We start from the raw sequence: 15,578 nt of genomic DNA, 5'->3' as shown, positions 1-15,578 counted from the left end.
TTTCATGCATTGCATAATTTTCACGTTTTCATAAAAATTCAAAAAAAAAAATCAAAAAAATATCTTCCCCTTTTTCTCTCATCAAATTCGAAAATTTGAGTTGACTTTTTAAAAAATTTTTAAAATCAAGTTGTTTCTTATGAGTCAAATCAAATTTTCAATTTGAAAATCTTATCTTTTTCAAAATCTTTTTCAAAATTCATGATTATTTTCGAAAATTCCAAAAAAATAATTTTCAAAAACCTTTTTCTTATTTTATATCATAATTTTCGAAAATAACAATAACAATTAATGTTTTGATTCAAAAATTTCAAGTTTGTTACTTGCTTGTTAAGAAAGATTCAAACTTTAAGTTCTAGAATCATATCTTATGATTTCTTGTGAATCAAGTCATTAATTGTGATTTTAAAAATCAAATCTTTTTCAAAACTAATTTCTATCGTATCTTTTCAAAAATATCTTCTTATCTTATCTTTTTCAAAAAGTTGGTTTCAAAATATCTTCTCTAACTTCCTATCTTCTTATCTTTTCAAAATTTGTTTCAACTAACTAACTAACTTTTTGTTTGTTTCTTAACTTTTTCAAAACTACCTAACTAACTCTCTCTTTCTCATTTTCGAAAATATCTCTCCCCTTTTTCAAAATTTCTTTTTAATTTATTAATTATTTTAATTTTTAAAACTTAATTTTCGAAAATTACTAACAATTTTTCAAAAATCATTTATCACTAACTCCTTTTCAAAAATAATTTTTGAAAATTCCCTCCTTCTCTCTTATCTCCTTCTATTTTTTTTTATTCATCTACTAACATCTCTCCCTCATTCAAAAAAAAAAGAAGAAAAAAAAAAGAAGAAAAAAGGATCTCTATTATTATTATTTTTCTGTGCCTTCTTCTTTGTCATATGAGCAGGAGCAAGGACAAGAATATTCTTGTTGAAGCAGATCCAGAATCTGAAAGGACTCTGAATTACAACTAACCAGTAAGCACCTGTTAGGAATTTTCAAACAAGAAGAGGAGATGGCAGCCGAAAATAATAATAATGCAAGGAGGATGCTTGGTGACTTTACTGCACCTAATTCCAATTTACATGGAAGAAGCATCTCCATTCCTGCCATTGGAGCAAACAAATTTGAGCTGAAACCTCAATTAGTTTCTCTGATGCAGCAGAACTGCAAGTTTCATGGACTTCCATCTGAAGATCCTTTTCAGTTCTTAACTGAATTCTTGCAGATATGTGATACTGTTAAGACTAATGGAGTAGATCCTGAAGTCTACAGGCTCATGCTTTTCCCTTTTGCTGTAAGAGACAGAGCTAGATTATGGTTGGATTCTCAACCCAAAGACAGCCTGAACTCTTGGGATAAGCTGGTCACGGCTTTCTTAGCCAAGTACTTTCCTCCTCAAAAGCTGAGCAAGCTTAGAGCTGATGTTCAAACCTTCAGACAGAAAGAAGGTGAATCCCTCTATGAAGCTTGGGAAAGATACAAACAGTTGACCAAAAAGTGTCCTTCTGACATGCTTTCAGAATGGACCATCCTGGATATATTCTATGATGGTTTATCTGAGCTATCAAAGATGTCACTGGACACTTCTGCAGGTGGATCCATTCACCTGAAGAAAACGCCTGCAGAAGCTCAAGAACTCATTGACATGGTTGCTAATAACCAGTTCATGTACACTTCTGAAAGGAATCCTGTGAATAATGGGACGCCTATGAAGAAGGGAGTTCTTGAGGTTGATACTCTGAATGCCATATTGGCTCAGAATAAAATATTGACTCAGCAAGTCAATATGATCTTTCAGAGTCTGCATGAAATGCAAGCTGCATCCAACAGTACTCAAGAGGCATATTCTGAAGAAGAAGCTTATGATCCTGAGAACCCTGCAATAGCAGAGGTAAATTACTTAGGTGAACCTTATGGAAACACCTATAACTTAACATGGAGAAATCATCCAAATTTCTCATGGAAGGACCAAAAGCCCCAACAAGGCTTTAATAATGGTGGAAGAAACAGGTTTAGCAATAGCAAGCCTTTTCCATCATCAACTCAGCAACAGACAGAGAACTCTGAACAAAATGCTTCTAATTTAGCAAATCTAGTCTCTGATCTATCTAAGGCCACTGTAAGTTTCATGAATGAAACAAGGTCTTCCATTAGAAATCTGGAAGCACAAGTGGGCCAGCTGAGTAAAAGGATCACTGAAATCCCTCCTAGTACTCTCCCAAGCAATACAGAAGAGAATCCAAAAGGAGAGTGCAAGGCCATTGACATAAGCGCCATGGCCGAACCTGTGAGGAGAGGAGAGGACGTGAATCCCAAGGAGGAAGACCTCCTGGGACGTCCAGTGATCAATAAGGAGCTTCCCTCTGAGGAACCAAAGGACTCTGAGGCCCATCTAGAGACCATAGAGATTCCATTGAACCTCCTTATGCCCTTCATGAGCTCTTATGAGTATTCCTCTTCTGAAGAGAATGAGGATGCTACTGAAGAGCAAACTGCCAAGTTTCTTGGTGCAATCATGAAGCTGAATGCCAAATTATTTGGCATTGATGCTTGGGAAGTTGAACCTCCCTTGTTCATCAATGAACTAAGTGATCTGGATCAACTGACATTGCCTCAGAAGAAACAGGATCCTGGAAAGTTCATAATACCCTGTACCATAGGCACCATGATCTTTAAGGCTCTATGTGACCTCGGTTCAGGAATAAACCTCATGCCCCTCTCTGTAATAGAGAAACTGGGAATCTATGGGGTGCAAGCTGCTAAAATCTCATTAGAGATGGCTGACAGTTCAAGAAAACAGGCTTATGGACAAGTAGAGGACGTATTAGTAAAGGTTGAAGGTCTTTACATCCCTACTGATTTCATAGTCCTGGATACTGGAAAGGAAGAGGATGAATCCATCATCCTAGGAAGACCTTTCCTGGCCACAGCAAGAGCTGTGATTGATGTTGACAGAGGTGAAATATTCCTTCAATGGAATGAGAACTCCCTTGTGTTTAAAACTCAAGGATCTCCCTCTGCAACCATGGGGAGGAAGCAGAAAAAGCTTCTCTCCAAGCAGAGTCAACCAGAGCCCCCACAGTCAAACTCTAAGTTTGGTGTTGGGAGGCCACAACCAAACTCTAAGTTTGGTGTTGAACTCCCATATCCAAACTCTAAGTTTGGTGTTGGAGAGTCTCAACAAAGCTCTGCACATCTGTGAGGCTCCATGAGAGCCCACTGTCAAGCTATTGACATTAAAGAAGCGCTTGTTGGGAGGCAACCCAATGTTTATCTAATTCTTATTTTTATTGTTTTTCATGTTTTCTTAGGTTCATGATCATGTGGAGTCACAAAATAAACAAAAAATTCAAAAACGGAATCAAAAACAGCAGAAGAAAAATCACACCCTGGAGGAGCATCTGTCTGGCGTTCAAACGCCAGAACAGAGCATCGTTCTGGCGCTGAACGCCCAGAACAAGCATGGTTCTGGCGTTCAACGCCAGAAATGGCAGCAAATGGGCGTTGAACGCCCAAAATGGGCACCAACCTGGCGCTGAACGCCCAGAGTTGTGTGCAAGGGCATTTTGCATGCCTAAATTGGTGCAGGGATGTAAATGCCTTGACACCTCAAGATCTGTGGACCTCACAGGATCCCCACCTACCTCCACTCACTCTCTTCTCTCTTCTCAATCATCCTCTATTCCCAATAAACACTCTTCCCTATTAACTCTTTACCACTCACATCCAAACACCCACTTTCCTTCAAAATTCAACATCTCTTTCCCACCCAATCCCACCCATATGGCCGAATACACATCTCCCTCCATCTCCTCCATATCTTCTTCTTATTCTTCTATTCTTTCTTCTTTTGCTCGAGGGCGAGCAACATTCTAAGTTTGGTGTGGTAAAAAGCATAGCTTTTTTGTTTTTTTCCATAACCATTGATGGCACCTAAGGCCAGAGAAGCCTCTAGAAAGAGGAAAGGGAAGCCAAAAGCTTCCATCAAGGGTCTATAGCTCAGTGGTAGAACATTTGACTGCAAATCAAGAGATCCCTGAGATACCTCAGGGGATACATTTTCTTCCACACAATTATTGGAAGCAACTAAGGGTGGAATATCAAGAGCACTCCATCATCCTTCATGAAATCAGAGAAGATCTAAAAGCAATGAAGGAGGAGCAGCAAAGACAAGGAAGAGACATAGAAGAGCTCAAGGACATCACTAAGGTGGAATCATTCCTTGTTCTTACTTTCTCTATTTTTCATTTTCTATGTTATGTGCTTATCTATGTTTGTGTCTTCATTACATGATCATTAGTAGTAGTAACTATGTCTTAAAGTTATAAATGTCCTATGAATCCATCACCTCTCTTAAAAAAAAAATATTTGTTTTAAATCAAAAGAACAAGAAGTACATGAGTTTTGAAGTTATCCTTGAACTTAGTTTAATTATATTGATGTGGTGACAATGCTTCTTGTTTTCTGAATGTATGCTTGAACAGTGCATATGTCTTTTGAAGTTGTTGTTTAAGAATGTTAAATATGTTGGCTCTTGAAAGAATGATGACTAGGAGACATGTTATTTGATAATCTGAAAAATCATAAAAATGATTCTTGAAGCAAGAAAAAGCAGCAAAGAGCAAAGCTTGCAAAAAAAAAAAAAAAATAGAAAGAAAAAGCAAGTAGAAAAAGCCAAAAGCTCTTAAAACCAAGAGGCAAGAGCAAAAAGCCAATAACCCTTAAAACCAAAAGGCAAGGGCAAATAAAAAGGATCCCAAGGCTTTGAGCATCAGTGGATAGGAGGGCCTAAAGGAATAAAATCCTGGTCTAAGCGGCTAAACCAAGCTGTCCCTAACCATGTGCTTGTGGCGTATAGGTGTCAAGTGAAAACTTGAGACTGAGCGGTTAAAGTCAAGATCCAAAGCAAAAAAAAAAAAAAAAAAGAGTGTGCTTAAGAACCCTGGACACCTCTAATTGGGGACTTTAGCAAAGCTGAGTCACAATCTGAAAGGGTTCACCCAATTATGTGTCTGTGGCATTTATGTATCCGGTGGTAATACTGGAAAACAAAGTGCTTAGGGCCACGGCCAAGACTCATAAAATAGCTGTGTTCAAGAATCATCATACTGAACTAGGAGAATCAATAACGCTATCTGAACTCTGAGTTCTTATAGATGCCAATCATTCTGAACCTCAATCGATAAAGTGAGATGCCAAAACTATTCAAGAGGCAAAAAGCTATAAGTCCCGCTTATATGATTGAAGCTCTGTTTCATTGATAGTTTGGAATTTATAGTATATTCTATTCTTTTTATCCTATTTTGATTTTCAGTTGCTTGGGGACAAGCAACAATTTAAGTTTGGTGTTGTGATGAGCGGACAATTTATACGCTTTTTGGCATTATTTTTAGTATGTTTTTAGTAGGATCTAGTTACTTTTAGGGATGTTTTTCATAAGTTTTTATGTTAAATTCACATTTCTGGACTTTACTATGAGTTTGTGTGTTTTTCTGTGATTTCAGGTATTTTCTGGCTGAAATTGAGGGACTTGAGCTGAAATCAGATTCAGAGGTTGAAAAAGGACTGCTGATGCTGTTGGATTCTGACCTCCCTGCACTCAAAGTAGATTTTATGGAGCTACAGAACTCGAAATGGCGCGCTTCTAATTGCGTTGGAAAGTAGACATCCAGGGCTTTCCAGCAATATATAATAGTCCATACTTTGGCCAAGAATTGATGACGTAAACTGGCGTTCAACGCCAGCCTTCTGCCCAAATCTGGCGTCCAGCTCCAGATTTGGATCCAAAACCAGAGTTGAACGCCCAAACTGGCACAGAAACTGGCGTTCAACTCCACAAATGGCCTCTGCACGTGCTACACTTAAGCTCAGCCCAAACACACACCAAGTGGGCCCCGGAAGTGGATTTATGCATCAATTACTTACTCATGTAAACCCTAGTGACTAGTTTATTATAAATAGGACCTCTTACTATTGTATTAGGCATCCTGGATTGTATTTTGATCCTGTGATCTCATTTAGGGGCTGGCCACACGGCCATGCCTGGACCTTCACTTATGTATTTTCATACGGTAGAGTTTCTACACTCCATAGATTAAGGTGTGGAGCTCTGCTGTTCCTCAAAGATTAATGCAAAGTACTACTATTTTCTATTCAATTCTTCTTATTTCGCTTCTAAGATATCCATTCGCACCCAAGAACGTGATGAAGGTGATGATTATGTGTGACGCTCATCATCCTTCTCCCTTATGAACGCGTGCCTGACAAACACTTCTGTTCTATATGAAATAAGCTAGAATGAGTATCTCTTAGATCTCCTAACCAGACTCTTCGTGGCGTAAGCTAGAATGATGGCGGCATTCAAGAGAATCCGGAAGGTCTAAACCTTGTCTGTGGTATTCCGAGTAGGATTCAATGATTGAATGACTGTGACGAGCTCCTAACTCGCGATTGCAGGGCGTTAGTGACAGACGCAAAAGGATAGTAAATCCTATTCCAGCATGATCGAGAACCGACAGATGAATAGCCGTGCCGTGACAGGGTGCGTGAGCATATTATTCACTGAGAGGATAAGATGAAGCCATTGACAAGGGTGATGCCTCCAGACGATTAGCCGTGCCGTGACAGGGCATTGGATCATTTTCCCGAGAGATGACCGAAAGTAGCCATTGACAGTGGTGATGTATCACATAAAGCCAGCCATGGAAAGGAGTAAGACTGACTGGATGAAGATAGCAGGAAAGCAGAGGTTCAGAGGAACGAAAGCATCTCCATTCGCTTATCTGAAATTCCTATCAATGAATCTACATAAGTATCTCTATCCCTTTTATTGTTTATTTTAATCTAATCAAGTAACATGTTTAAATCCGCCTGACTGAGATTTACAAGGTGACCATAGCTTGCTTCATACCAACAATCTCTGTGGATTCGACCCTTACTCACGTAAGGTTTATTACTTGGACGACCCAGTACACTTGCTGGTTAGTTGAACGGAGTTGTGAATTCAAATAGAGCCAATTATTAAATTTCACACAAATACAAAGAGAATGGTTCACAATTTTGTCCACCAAACAGCCCAGACCACCCGCTAGCACGATATTGTCCGCTTTGGCACACAAGGCCTCACGATTTTACCTTTGACGATAGGGATGATAGCCGAAGTCCCCCACACTCACTCGTCAAAATGCGTCATACTAGGGAGAGGTATCCACACCTTTATAAGGCATGCTTCGTTCCCCTCCCCAACCGATGTGGGACCTTACAATCCACCCCCCTAAGTGAGTCCAGCGCCTTCGCTGGCACATTGATCCAGGCTCCGGCTCTGATACCATCTGTAATAGCCCAAACCACCCGCTAGCATGATATTGTCCGTTTTGGCACACAAGGCCTCACGGTTTTGCCTTTGATGATAGGGATGATAGCCGAAGCCCTCCACACTCACTCGTCAAAGCACGTCATGCTAGGGAGAGGTATCCACACCCTTATAAGGCATGCTTTGTTCTCCTTCCCAACCGATATGGACGCGTTTTGATGAGTGAGTGTGGGGGACTTCGACTATCATTCCTATCGTCAAAGGCAAAAACCGTGAGGCCTTGTGTGCTAAAGTGGACAATATCGTGCTAGCGGGTGGTCTGGGCTGTTACAGATGGTATCAGAACCGGAGTCCAGATTGATGTGCCAGCAAGTGTGCTGGGCTCCCTTAGGGGTGGATTGTAAGGTCCCACATCGATTGGAGAGGGGGAACAAAGCATGCCTTATAAGGGTGTGGATACCTCTCCCTAGCATGAAACATTTTGACTAGTCTGTAACAGCCCAGACCACCCGCTAGCACGATATTGTCCGCTTTGGCACACAATACCTCATAGTTTTTGCTTTGACGAGTGAGTGGTGGGGGTTTCGGCTATCATCCCTATCGTCAAAGCCAAAACCGTGAGGTCTTGTGTGCCAAAGCGGACAATATCGTGCTAGCGGGTGGTCTGGTCTGTTACAGAATTTAGCATTTTCATGAACCCTAGGTTAACGTATATATGTGAAATTGGTTACGTTAGTGTATTGGATGATTTTGGTGCACAATTGGAAGATTGGTGTTGCTTGAGGAGGTTTGGTGAGGCTTGGAGCTAAGGGTTGGTGGAAACTTCCAAGAAGAAGCTCAACTAATTGGCTACAAGAGGTACGATTTAAGTTTCATTTAAGTACCGTGTGATGTGATGAGAATTCCTAGGCTAGATCCCCCTAGGATTAAGTTTGGATTGAGTTGAGAATTGTGTGAATTTGTATGTTTGGTGTGTTGAGGATTTGATGAATGGAATAATGAATATTTGTTTGTGGAATATGCATTTAAATTGTGAATTTGGGCCGGAGGCCGTGAATTTTGGGTCGGAGGCTGGAAAGAGGTAAGGAAGGTAAGTTGATATGTGTGTTGTGTGATAATATAAGAGATTGGATGGATTTTAGTTATTGAATGTGTGAATACTTGGTTTGGTTATTGAATAATAAGGTTTGAGAAATTGAGGTGTAGAATTTGATAGTTTTGAATGAAATTACGTAGAGGAGGTAGGTTTGGTTTGGTTGAGTGTAATTATGTGAATGTGGTTAGGTTGTGGTCATTTGGATGAGTGGAAATGAATTTGGCCCGTGAACATTGGAAAAAATTGTGATTTTTAGTTTTGGGTAAAAACTGATTTTTCACCAACTTTGGCGGTCCGTAACTCGGTCTACAGAGTTCCGAATTCTTTAAAAATGGATTTTTATGAAAGTTTATTTAAAGATCTTTCCAACGGCTCAAAATGGTTGAAAAAGGATTTTTGTAGAAGAAGTTATGTGTGTTGGAAGTTTGGGGTTTGAAACTGTGAATTTGCAGCTTTTTAACTTAGTAAAATTTTTGGCAGAACACTCACCCACGTGTATGCGTGGCCGACGCGCACGCATCGTTTTCAAATATTCGCTATCCACGCGTGCGCCTGACCGACGCGTACGCGTCGATGAGCTAAATCAGTTGCCCTGCCAAAATTCCTGAGAGTTGTGCCGGAGTTGTGCTGGTTTTGTGCTTGGGGCACAAAACGCACCCATGCGTACGCGAGGCTGATGCGCATGCGTCACTTGGCTTTTCTCCCATCCATGCGTGCGCGTGGGCGACGTGCACGCGTGACCCTGTTTTTAGCAAAAGTTGATTTTTGAGTTTCTAAAGCCGAATTTCATACTCATAGGCCTCCACTTTCATCCTTTAACCCCTAAATTTTTTATAGTATGCCTAGTAATGAAAAGAAGCTAGGACATATGGTAACTTGTAGATGAAGTAAAGTGAGAACCAATAATGAATGATGAGTAATGATAATTGTATGAGTTGCTAAGGATGAAGGTGAAAGTATCGTGCACAGTATGAGCCGGATGGCTGTGATAAGAATTGAATTATGGCTGAGTATGTAAAGGTATATATTAATGACGCGTTTTGACGAGTGAGTGTGGGAGGCTTCGACTATCATCCCTATCATCAAAGGCAAAACCGTGAGGCCTTGTGTGTCAAAGCGGACAATATCGTGATAGCGAGTGGTCTGGGATGTTACAGATAGTATCAGAGCTGGAGTCCGGATCGATGTGCAAGCGAGGGCGCTAGGCTCCCTTAAGGGGGTGGATTGTAAGGTCCCACATCGGTTGGAGAGGGGAACGAGGCATGCCTTATAAGTGTGTGGATACCTCTCCTTAGCATGACGCGTTTTGACGAGTGAGTGTGGGGGGCTTCGGCTATCATCCCTATTGTCAAAGCCAAAACCGTGATGCCTTGTGTGCCAAAGCGGACAATATCGTGCTAGCGGGTGGTTTAGGCTGTTACAGACACATTGTAAGGTCCCACATCGGTTGGGGAGGGGAACGAAACATGCCTTATAAGGGTGTGGATACCTCTCCCTAGCATGACGCGTTTTGACGAGTGAGTGTGGGGGGACTTCGGCTATCATCCCTATCGTCAAAGGCAAAACCGTGAGGCCTTGTGTGCCAAAGCGGACAATATCGTGCTAGCGGGTGGTCTTGACTGTTACAGATGGTATTAGAGCCGGAGCCCGGATCGATGTGCCAGTGAAGGCGCTGGGCTCCCTTAGGGGGGTGGATTGTAAGGTCCTACATCGATGAGGGAGGGGAACGAAGCATGCCTTATAAGGGTGTGGATACCTCTTCCTAGTATGACGCGTTTTGACGAGTGAGTGTGGGGGTTTTTGCTATCATCCTTATTGTCAAAGGTAAAACCGTGAGGCCTTGTGTGCCAAAGCGGATAATATCGTGCTAGCGGGTGGTCTGAGCTGTTACAGATGCTATCAGAGTCGGAACCCAGATCGATGTGCCAGCGAGGGCACTGGGATCCCTTATGGGGTAGATTGTAAGGTCCCACATCGGTTGGGGAGGGAACAAAGCATATCTTATAAGGGTGTGGATACCTCTCCCTAGCATGACGCCTTTTGACAAGTGAGTGTGTGTTTTTGGGGGGGGGGGGTGGGGGAGGGCTTCGGCTATCATCCCTATCGTCAAAGGCAAAACCGTGAGGCCTTGTGTGCCAAAGCGGACAATATCGTGCTAGCGGGTGGTCTAAATTGTTAAACTTATCATACTTATTGATCCGCTTTTCTATTTTGTATGAAATTAATTTTATTTCTTTTGTTAATATATTATTCATCCTTCCAATTTGTTAGTTAAGCATTTTTTTATCATTTCAATATTGTTGTGACTTTATTTATATCAATATGTTTTTTCAATAAAATCACCAAAAAAGATCTTTAAAATATTCAATTATAAAAGCACACAATAAACATATATCTATCTTATTAGAAAAAGACCATAATTAAAAAAAATTAATAGCTATAATATTATCTTGATTTAAAAAAAAAAAGTAAATATAAACTAAAATACATGGCACTTATTTACAAAAGATAAATTATGCTTGAATGTCATGGATATTAATCTTTTTTTTTTATTTTTTTTAAGTGGTAGATGATGAGCGGATAATTTATACGCTTTTTGGCATTGTTTTTAGTATGTTTTTAGTAGGATCTAGTCACTTTTAGGGATGTTTTCATTAGTTTTTATGTTAAATTCACATTTCTGGACTTTACTATGAGTTTGTGTGTTTTTCTGTGATTTCAGGTATTTTCTGGCTGAAATTGAGGGACTTGAGCAGAAATCAGATTCAGAGGTTAAAGAAGGACTGCTGATGCTGTTGGATTCTGACCTCCCTGCACTCAAAGTGGATTTTCTGGAGCTACAGAACTCGAAATGGTGCGCTCCCAATCGCGTTGGAAAGTAGACATCCAGGGCTTTCCAGCAATATATAATAGTCCATACTTTGGCCAAGAATAGATGACGCAAACTGGCGTTCAACGCCAGCTTTCTGCCCAAATCTGGCGTCCAGCGCCAGAAAAGGAGCCAAAACCAGAGTTGAACGCCCAAACTGGCACAAATACTAGCGTTCAACTCCACAAATGGCCTCTGCACGTGCAACACTTAAGCTCAGCCCAACCACACACCAAGTGGGCCCCGGAAGTGGATTTATGCATCAATTACTTACTCATGTAAACCCTAGTGACTAGTTTATTATAAATAGGACCTTTTACTATTGTATTAGGTATCTTTGATCAGTTGTATGCTATCTTAGATCACAATAGGGGGCTGGCCATCTCGGCCATGCCTGGACCTTCACTTATGTATTTTCATACGGTAGAGTTTCTACACTCCATAGATTAAGGTGTGGAGCTCTGCTGTTCCTCAAAGATTAATGCAAAGTACTACTGTTTTCTATTCAATTCTTCTTATTTCGCTTCTAAGATATCCATTTGCACCCAAGAACGTGATGAAGGTGATGATTATGTGTGACACTCATCATCCTTCTCCCTTATGAACGCGTGCCTGACAAACACTTCCGTTCTACATGAAATAAGCTAGAATGAATATCTCTTAGATCTCCCAACCAGAATCTTCGTGGCGTAAGCTAGAATGATGGCGACATTCAAGAGAATCCGGAAGGTCTAAACCTTGTCTGTGGTATTCCGAGTAGGATTCAATGATTGAATGACTGTGACGAGCTCCTAACTCGCGATTGCAGGGCGTTAGTGACAGACGCAAAAGGATAGTAAATCCTATTCCAGCATGATCGAGAACCGACAGATGAATAGCCGTGCCGTGACAGGGTGCGTGAGCATATTATTCACTGAAAGGATAAGATGAAGCCATTGGCAAGGGTGATGCCTCCAGACGATTAGCCGTGCCGTGACAGGGCATTGGATCATTTTCCCGAGAGATGACCGAAAGTAGCCATTGACAGTGGTGATGTATCACATAAAGCCAGCCATGGAAAGGAGTAAGACTGATTGGATGAAGATAGCAGGAAAGCAGAGGTTCAGAGGAACGAAAAGCATCTCCATTCGCTTATCTGAAATTCCTACCAATGATTTACATAAGTATCTCTATCCCTATTTTATTATATAATATTCGAAAACACCATTATCGCTTTATATCCGCCTGACTGAGATTTGCAAGGTGACCATAGCTTGCTTCATACCAACAATCTCCGTGGGATTCGACCCTTACTCACGTAAGGTATTACTTGGACGACCCAGTGCACTTGCTGGTTAGTTGTATCGAAGTTGTGACAAATTATGAATGTGTAATCACGATTACGCGTACCAAGTTGCTCACGTTGCCAGGGATTATTCGAGCTTGGACATCACAATTTCGTGCACCAAGTTTTTGGCGCCGTTGCCGGGGATTGTTTGAGTTTGGACAACTGACGGTTCATCTTGTTGCTCAGATTAGGTAATTTTCTTTTTATTTTCTTTTCAAAAAATTTTCAAAAATATTTCTAAAATTTTCTCATCTGTTTTCGAAAATAATAAAAATGCTTTCAAAATAAAAATTTTTTATTCAAAATTTTTAAGAATGAATTCTAGTGTTTCATGAAGCATGTAAAGCCTGGCTGGCTGTAAGGCCATGTCTAAATTTATTTGCACTGAGGCTTGCAATTTGTTATCAAGAGCAATATACTCTCGTGTTAAATGCTGAAGCTTGGCTGGCCATTGGCCATGTCTAGTGTTTTGGACTGGAGCTTTCTTTGAAAGCTTGGTTGGCTAGTGAGCCATGTCTAATTCCTGGACTGAAGCTTTAGACTAAGAATGCAAGATTCCTGGAATTCATGTTAAAAATTTTGGAATCCTTATTTTCCTTTTTCAATTAATTTTCGAAAAAAATGCAAAAAAAAAAAAAAAAATTAGAAAATCATAAAAAGCAAAAAAATATTTTGTGTTTCTTGTTTGAGTCTTGAGTCATGTTATAAGTTTGGTGTCAATTGCATATGCATCTTACATTTTTTCGAAAATATCATGCATCGTGTTCTTCATGATCTTCAACTTGTTCTTGGTAAGTCTTCTTGTTTGATCTTGATGATTTTTTGTTTTGTGTCTTTTGGTGTTTTTCATATGCATTCTTGAATTCTTAGTGCGTAAGCATTAAAGAATTCTAAGTTTGGTGTCTTGCATGTTTTCTTTGCATAAAAATTTTTTTCAAAATTGTGTCTGATGTTCATCTTGACATTCAAAGTGTTCTTGGTGTTCATCTTGACATTCATAGCATTCTTGCATGCATCACATGTTTTGATCTAAAATTCTCATGCATTGCATCATTTTTCTTGTTTTTCTCTCTCTTCATTAAAAATGCAAAAATCAAAAAAATATCTTTCCCTTTTTCTCTCATCAAATTCGAAAATTTGGATTGACTTTTTCAAAAATTTTTAAAATCAAATTGTTTCTCATGAGTCAAATCAAATTTTCAATTTGAAAATCTTATCTTTTTCAAAATCTTTTTCAAAAATCAAATCTTTTTCAAAATTCTTAGTTATTTTCGAAAATTCCAAAAATATTTTTCAAAAATCTTTTTCTTATTTTTGTATCAAATTTTCAAAAATAACATAATCAATTAATGTGTTGATTCAAAAATTTGAAGTTTGTTACTTGCTTGTTAAGAAAGATTCAAACTTTAAGTTCTAGAATCATATCTTGTGATTTCTTATGAATCAAACCATTAATTGAGATTTTAAAAATCAAATCTTTTTCAAAACTAATTTCAATCATATCTTTTCAAAAATATCTTCTTATCTTATCTTTTTCAAAAATATATTTTCAAATATCTTTTCTAACTTCCTAACTTCTTATCTTTTCAAAATTTGTTTCAACTAACTAACTAACTTTTTGTTTGTTTCTTAACTTTTTCAAAACCACCTAACTAACTCTCTCTCTCTCATTTTCGAAAATATCTTCCCTCTTTTTCAAAAATTTCTTTTTAATTAACTAATTATTTTTATTTTTTATTTTTGATTTCAAAAATTTTCGAAAATTACTAACATTTTTCAAAAACCATTTTCGAAAATCACTAACTCTTTTTCAAAATAATTTTCGAAAATTATCCCTCCCCCATCTTATTCTATTTATTCATTCATATCCTAACATCTCATCTCACCTCTCTTCCATCCTCACAGTTGTGTTTCTTCCATTATATTACATTCTTTGTCTCCCCCTCTTCTTCCACTCACACAGGAATCCCTATACTGTGGTATAAAGGATCTCCATTATTATTATTATTATTCTGTGCCTTCTTCTTCGTCATATGAGCAGGAGCAAGGATAAGAACATTCTTGTGGAAGCAGATCCAGAACCTGAAAGGACTCTGAAGAGAAAATTAAGAGAAGCTAAAATACAACAATCCAGAGATAACCTTTCAAAAATTTTCGAACAGGAAAAGGAGATGGCAGCCGAAAATAATAATAATGTAAGGAAGATGCTTGGTGACTTTACTGCACTTAATTCCAATTTACATGGAAGAAGCATCTCCATTCCTGCCATTGGAGCAAACAATTTTGAGCTGAAACCTCAATTAGTTTCTCTGATGCAGCAGAACTGCAAGTTTCATGGACTTCCATCTGAAGATCCTTTTCAGTTCTTAACTAAATTCTTGCAGATATGTGATACTGTTAAGACTAATGGAGTAGATCCTGAAGTCTACAGGCTCATGCTTTTCCCTTTTGCTGTAAGAGACAGAGCTAGATTATGGTTGGATTCTCAACCCAAAGACAGCCTGAACTCTTGGGATAAGCTAGTCACGGCTTTCTTAGCCAAGTACTTTCCTCCTCAAAAGCTGAGCAAGCTTAGAGCTGATGTTCAAACCTTCAGACAGAAAGAAGGTGAATCCCTCTATGAAGCTTGGGAAAGATACAAACAGTTGACCAAAAAGTGTCCTTCTGACATGCTTTCAGAATGGACCATCCTGGATATATTCTATGATGGTTTATCTGAGCTATCAAAGATGTCACTGGACACTTCTGCAGGTGGATCCATTCACCTAAAGAAAACGCCTGCAGAAGCTCAAGAACTCATTGACATGGTTGCTAATAACCAGTTCATGTACACTTTTGAAAGGAATCCTGTGAATAATGGGACACCTATGAAGAAGGGAGTTCTTGAAGTTGATACTCTGAATGCCATATTGGCTCAGAATAAAATATTGACTCAGCAAGTCAATATGATCTCTCAGAGTCTGCATCG

At 39.2% G+C, this 15,578-nt stretch overlaps 2 non-coding genes across 2 annotated transcripts; both read right to left on the bottom strand.

The window, feature by feature from the left end:
• Positions 1 to 1,414: 1,414 nt before the first annotated feature.
• LOC148566757 (small nucleolar RNA R71) lies at positions 1,415 to 1,522 on the bottom strand. Its single transcript, XR_015881773.1, has one exon. It is a non-coding gene; the product is annotated as a small nucleolar RNA R71 (small nucleolar RNA).
• Positions 1,523 to 15,177: 13,655 nt separating this feature from the next.
• On the bottom strand, positions 15,178 to 15,285 carry LOC148566756 (small nucleolar RNA R71). The gene has a single exon (XR_015881772.1). It is a non-coding gene; the product is annotated as a small nucleolar RNA R71 (small nucleolar RNA).
• Between the last annotated feature and the right edge of the window lie 293 nt (positions 15,286 to 15,578).

The sequence above is a fragment of the Arachis ipaensis genome, chromosome B4 (assembly GCF_059453495.1).
Source record: "Arachis ipaensis isolate K30076 ecotype BB chromosome B4, ASM5945349v1, whole genome shotgun sequence".
Classification (NCBI taxonomy): Eukaryota; Viridiplantae; Streptophyta; class Magnoliopsida; order Fabales; family Fabaceae; genus Arachis; species Arachis ipaensis.
This window is presented reverse-complemented; position numbering and strand designations above follow the sequence as displayed.